Raw genomic sequence first — 7,129 nt, forward strand, 5'->3', positions numbered from 1 at the left:
CTGCAGTGTCTTATTTAACGGCCGATACCAGACACTGACATTGATTTAAAGTGTCGCCGCCCCATTACGGGAATCACACGATGTGTGCACGAGTTCTGGTTGTGATGCAGGAGCGACGACATTTGGAAGTTTAAGTCTGTCCGTGAGTCGCGCACGCATAGCCGAAGCCGTTAAGGCGACCGCTCGCGTGATGCGAGTCTCACTCCGGAACAAATACATTTCATGCATAAAAAGAACTGCAGGACAAGAGAAGCACACCGACATACCTATAGGCGTTATGTACAACAGTCATGTAAGCAGCAGCACTTGAATATCGAAAACAAATTCTGAAACGCGTCGTCCTATGCATGAAAAAACCGTAACTGGTCAGCTCTCATTATTTAAATCAACATTAAATATTGCTTTCTGCTTCGTGAACTAATCTGTGGATGATTATTGTGAAGACATATTTAAATACCTATAAGTTAACATAAGGTAAGGAATGAGGAGGTTCTACGCAGAATCGGAGAGGAAAGGAATATGTGGAAAACACTGATAAGGAGAAGGGACAGGATGATAGGACATCTGCTAAGACATGAGGGAATGACTTCCATGGTACTAGAGGGAGCTGTAGAGGAAGACAGAGATTGGAATACGTCAAGCAAATAATTGAGGACGTAGGTTGCAAGTGCTATTCTGAGATGAAGAGGTTAGCACAGGAAAGGAATTCGTGGCGGGCGGCAGCAAACCAGTCAGTAGACTGATGAAACAAAAAAAAAAATAACATTCTGCAAAGTGAGACATTATATGTCATTACGATATATCGTACAACAAGTAACTAACTTAACTAACTGTTGAAATTTATGTCGTGTTGCAATTTGTAAACGAACTCCTAAACACTGTACTAACGCCGACAGCCCCTAACTGACTGCTTACGAGTAAGGAGCTATATATTTTTGTTGAAGTTTCCTTTGAATCGCCTAACGTTCCGCCAGCACCACTGTCTAGCGCTGGTAACAGTAGTCAGTTTCGAACACGTACTTTGTTAGCTCCTATCCTGTGTCAATTCCGTAAAAAATATCTGGAAGCTACTTACGAAAACTGGGGACGATTTACAGAAATATGTCGGCTGTGGAATCTGAGGCCAGATCTGATGAGAGGCCAGACAAACGTGTGGTTCCTGAAGAGGGGCAGCATCCTTTTCAGTAGTTGCAGGGGCAACAGTCTGGATGATTGACTGATCTGGCCTTGTAACACTAACCAAAACGGCCTTGCTGTGCTGGTACTGAGAACGGCTTAAAGCAAGCGGAAACTACAGCCGTAATTTTTTCCCGAGGGCATGGTTAAATGATGATGGCGTCCTCTTGGGTAAAATATTCCGGAGGTATAATAGTCCCCCATTCGGATCTCCGGGAGGGGACTACTCAGGAGGACGTTATTATCAGGAGAAAGAAAACTGGCGTTCTACGGATAGGAGCGAGCAATCTTAGATCCCTTACTCACGCATGTAGGTTAGAAAATTTAAAAAGGGAAATGGATAGGTTAAAGTTAGATATAGTGGGAATTAGTGAAGTTCGGTGGCAGGAGGAATAAAACTTTTGGTCTGGTGAATACAGAGTTATAAATACAAAATCAAACAGGGGTAAAGCAGGAGTAGGTTTAATAAAGAATAGGAAAATAGGAATGCGGGTAAGCTACTACAAACAGCATAGTGAACGCATTATTGTGGCCAACATAGATACGAAGCCAACGCCTACCACAGTAGTACAAGTTTATATGCCAACTAGCTCCGCAGATGACGAAGAAATTGATGAAATGTATGATGAGATAAAATAAATTATTCAGATAGTGAAGGGAGACGAAAATTTAATAGTCATGGCTGATTGGAACTCGATAGTGCGAAAAGGGAGAGAAGGAAACGTAGTAGGTGAATATGGAATGGGGGTAAGGAATGAAAGAGGAAGCCGCCTGGTAGTATTTTGCACAGAGCATAACTTAATCATAGCTGACACTTGGTTCAAGAATCATGAAAGAAGGTTTTATACATGGAAGAACCCTGGAGATACTGAATGGTCTCAGATAGATTATATAATGGTAAGACAAAGATTTAGGAACCACGTTTTAAATTGTAAGACATTTCCAGGGGCAGAGGTGGACTCTGACCACAATCTATTGGTTATGAACTGTAGATTAAAACTGAAGAAACTGCTAAAAGGTGGGAATTTAAGGAGATGGGACCTGGATAAACTGACTAAACCAGAGGTTGTACAGAGTTTCAGCGACATCATAAGGGAACAATTGACAGGAGTGGGGGAAAGAAATACAGTAGAAGAAGAATGGATAGCTTTGAGAGATGAAATAGTGAAGATAGCAGAGGATCAAGTAGGTAAAAAGACGAGGGCTAATAGAAATCCATGGGTAACAGAAGAGATATTGAATTTAATTGATGAAAGGACAAAATATAAAAATGCAGTAAATGAAGCAGGCAAGAAGGAATACAAACGTCTAAAAAATAAGATCGACAGGAAGTGCAAAACGGTTAAGCAGGGATGGCTAGAGGACAAATGTAAGGATGTAGAGGCGCATATCACTAGGGATAAGATAGATACTGCCTACAGGAAAATCAAAGAGACCTTTGGACAAAAGAGAACCACTTACATGAATATCAAGAGCTCAGAGGGAAACCCAGTTCTAAGCAAAGAAGAGAAAATAGAAAGTTGAAGGAGTATATAGAGGGTCTATACAAGGGCTATGTTCTTGAGGACAATATTATAGAAATGGAAGAGAATCTAGATGAAGATGAAATAGGAGATATGATACTGCGTGAAGAGTTTGACAGAGCACTGAAAGACCTAAGTCGAAACAAGGCCCCTGGAGTAGAATAACATTCCATTAGACTACTGATAGCCTTGGGAGAGCCAGGCCGAACAAAACTATACCATCTCGTTAGCAAGATGTATGAGACAGGCGAAATACTGAAAGGAGGGTATAAGATGAACATTTGCTATTTGGGAAGCAAAATAACTGATGATGGTCGAAATAGAGAGGATATAAAATGTAGACTGGCAATGGCAAGGAAAGCTTTTCTGGAGAAGAGAAATTTGTTAACATCGAGTAAAGGTTTAAGTGTCAGGAAGTCGTTTCTGAAAGTGTTTGTATGGAGCGTAGCCATGTATGGAAGTGAAACGTGGACGATAAATAGTTTAGACAAGAAGAGAATAGAAGCTTTCGAAATGTGGTGCTACATAAGAATGCTGAAGATTAGATAGGTAGATCACGTAACTAATGAGGAGGTATTGAACAGAATTGGAGAGAAGAGAAATTTGTGGCATAATTGACTAGAAGAAGGGATCGGTTGGTAGGGCATATTCTGAGGTATCAAGGTTCAAAATGGTTCAAATGGCTCTGAGCACTATGGGACTCAACTTCTGAGGTCATCAGTCCCCTAGAACTTAGAACTACTTAAACCTAACTAACCTAAGGACATCACACACATCCATGCCCGAGGCAGGATTCGAACCTGCGACCGTTGCAGTAGTGGGGTTGCAGACTGAAGCGCCTAGAACCGGCACGGTAGCTCAGCGTGTTCGGTCTGAGGGTTAGCTGCCCTCTGTAATAAAAAAACTGAGTCAATCGATCAACAACGAACTCAAAAGGATGTCTTACGACGTCCGCCCCGATCAGATTCAACGAACAATAACGAACAAAATTAGATTAAAAAAAAAAAAAAAGAACCGCTCGGCCAACCCGGCCGGCACGCATCAAGGGATCACAAATTTAGCATTGGAGGGCAGCGTAGGATAGAGTAGCATGGAGAACTGCATCAAACCAGTCTCTGGACTGAAGATCACAACAACAACAGTTTAGGAGGACAGTCCACCATTGTGTTATTGTGATAAAAACTTTCTCCCCGGCCGGGAATCGAACCCGGGTCTCCCGCGTGACAGGCGGGGATACTAACCACTATACTACCGAGGACTTGATACCTTGTTGGTCTCTGCATGTAGGAGGCTGTGATTCACTGTGTGTGTGTGTGTGTGTGTGTGTGTGTGTGTGTGTGTGTGTGACGCGGCCCTTCGCCGGCCCACGGACCTGCTCAGTCCAGTCATCGGGCTGAATTCGTCACGTGACGCAGTCGCACTGCCAACCCGCAGCATTTGGCTGCTCGGCCAACGTCACCTTAACTACAAGGCCTTGCAACATCTGCCAAACGGCGAGTGACGTCATTCCTATAACCTGAACTGACCTGTCCGCTACGTTTCCTCCGAAGTATAGGATATTCATACTTGTTTACATATGAGTCACGATGCGAGTGGAGATATCTAATTTAACGTATTGAAGAATTGGTCGTAAACGTGGGTGGCCGCTCAGCTGCGAACTGCATTAACTGTTGCGAAAATGGTTTTTGCATGGTTAGATTTCCAAGTGACTCCGAACGAAGAAATAGATGGGCCATAAATTTTCGCAAAGAAAGCTGGGAATGAGGACCTGGGGCACGATTGTGTATCGCAAGTACGTTATAATAAAGGAAGTTATAAACACGAACCAGTTGTATACAACAGCGTTTCTTTCCCAGTCGAAAACTATACTCAAGCAGTTCGTCGCAAAACTTTTCGACTCCTAAAATATTCTCGCAATCGGCAAAGTGCAGAGGAACATTTATTGTGATATATTTATAAGTCGTCATCATAAACATACATACACGAAGTGAATATCATTAGTCCCATTTCTTATATAGGTACAGTCGACGAATGATAATATTTTTATAGCGTATTGGCCTTTGTGAGGGAATCTGCACAGCTATAACTTAACCTTCAAAAAACTAAGTTTCACAACTTAACAGGCAATAAACACAGCATGAAGTACAAAAAATGATTACTGGTTGAGTTATAGATGAAACTATGATTAAAAATTCGTTTCACTGTAACATGAAACTATACTTTCTCCCCCTTTCTACAAAAGAAATGCATTTCTGAAAGGACCTACTTATGACGAAAAACGAAACACCATTTTTATAAGTGCTTATATATGGGCAAAAACTAATAAATTGCCACATGTTGTTACTGCGTAACAACCATATTTGAAGAAATTAGTACCGAGTTCTTAATTCATTCATATTTAGAAACTACTAAGCAAGTTCCAAGCCTTCCTATACCCGTATAATATTGCATTTCAGCTTTTCTGTCGTATGAAAAGAGCTTTCTAAATATCTCTATACACAGTAATTATTGCTCGATACACTTCATGCATGCAATATCAAACATTTTACAAAAAATATTGTAAAAATCTGCATGAATATGTCAATCACCCGCAAGGTAAACATTCCCGAATCCTGAGAGGAAAACATGACGGACGATTGAGCCTATTATATAGGAGCTCCAAACTTCAGGCTTACAGGAAGTACCACATACCTGTTGTAGTGGAACCAGGTTGGCTATAGCAGTGCCATGTGAAGCCGTGTAATGGACCGCTCTGCAATAGCAGTGCCAGGGAACTGAATTCGCTTGTGAAATCGTTTGCGCTTCTGCTTTGTCTTTTAGGTGGCGCTGGTTCAACTCGCCCCAGCCCGCCGTGCTGGACGGGCTGCGCCGCCTGCCGGATATGCATCCCGCGCTGCATACCGAGCTCCACCACTGTACACCTGCTGCTACCTCCTCTCAGTAAAGCAACACGCCGTCAAAGGAGGGTCTTCCTTTCCTCAAACCAGGAATATTTTTCCACGTTAAAGGAATTTCTCCTTATTCTTTCGTTTCTCTCTACTCTTGGCTACGTTAAATCAATGAATTTTGGGTGTTATGTGCTCTTCTGTTATCCCAGTATTGTTTCATTCTTTCTGATCTTGCTTTCCTTTCTTCTTCAAAGTTTGGAGTCTTCCTTTGGTTTTCATTTTGACACTGCACCTCTCTTTCTTTTATTTGGTTATTTTCTTTTCCAGTTTCATCTATGAGCATATTTTGTGTGATTTGGAATTCTCTTAAGTCCTTCTCCGTTTCCTTAAAACAATTTGATAGTTTTTTTGTTACGGAAATAGTAAAAAATTATATTAATTTATTTGAATTCATTCTGAGGATGTGCCCATAAAAATAAATTCTTCTTTTCCACATTGTGTCTGAGAGTTTTTCGGTAGTTTGCTAAAGAGTTTTGTTTTTCATGTGAATGAGTTTGTTGTTGTGGAATCTGGGACCAAGGATTTTTCTTAATAATATCCTTTCTTTGCCCTCCTACCTTTCAACCGGGTCACGGTTGTTGATGAACAATGATTCGGCTGCTTACAGGGCTTCCGGTTTGGTTACTGTATTGTAACGTCTTCTCTTTGCATTCCATGAGCGGGACTGTCTGTTGTATGTTTTTGGTGAGTTGGAAGGTCAACTGAACATCACTTCTTCTAGAATCATTTGTTTTTCTCTCGAGGGCATTCCAGCTGATTCATTCTCCAAGTTACGTGAATCTTCGACGATTTCTGTTTTAATATGTTTTGGTCGGTTTTTTTATGTTTATCATTATCTTGGTGTTTTCAAAGGAGATTTTGAGACCTATTTTTCGAGCCCTTTTTTGCAGTTCGAGGCTCTATGTTTTGGCTTATTCTGAGACTTCGGCCAGTAGGGCCATATTATCTGCAACCGTTAGACAATTGACTTTGATACCGTTTCTCGATCCCAGTTGGATTCTACTGTGGATCTCCGTGTTCCACTCTCTGACTACCTTTTCTAGGACACAGTGAACTAGCAGTGGGGAGACACCATTTCCTTTCCGTATACCGGTTTTTATATCAAAATGGTCGGAAAGTTCTCCCACGAATTTGACTGTAGAGTGTGTTCGTAAGGGCTCCGATAATTAATTTGTTGTTTTGTTGTCTAGGTTTCACTCTTTTAGTACAAAGATGAAAGTCAGTCAAAATGATAACATATGATTTGCTCTTGATTTTTGGGGTAGAGTCTTCCTTTCCTGAAACCCGCTTGGTACACTCCAAATTGATGGTCTAGTTGGGGTTCTGCTCTGTTTAGTAGGACTTAACAGAATATCTAGTTTGTTGTGTCTCGGAGTGAGATCACTCTGTAGTTAATGGGGTGAGTTTTGGATCATTTCTTATGGAGTGGGTGGATGAGAGCCGTCTTCCATTCATCTGGAATTCTTTCATTTAACCAAATTT

General features: G+C 41.3%; 1 non-coding gene across 1 annotated transcript; it reads right to left on the reverse strand.

Moving 5' to 3' along the window:
* Window positions 1-3,885: 3,885 nt before the first annotated feature.
* On the reverse strand, window positions 3,886-3,957 carry Trnad-guc (transfer RNA aspartic acid (anticodon GUC)). The gene has a single exon. It is a non-coding gene; the product is annotated as a tRNA-Asp (tRNA).
* Between the last annotated feature and the right edge of the window lie 3,172 nt (window positions 3,958-7,129).

The sequence above is a fragment of the Schistocerca cancellata genome, chromosome 10 (assembly GCF_023864275.1).
Source record: "Schistocerca cancellata isolate TAMUIC-IGC-003103 chromosome 10, iqSchCanc2.1, whole genome shotgun sequence".
NCBI classification, from domain to species: domain Eukaryota; kingdom Metazoa; phylum Arthropoda; class Insecta; order Orthoptera; family Acrididae; genus Schistocerca; species Schistocerca cancellata.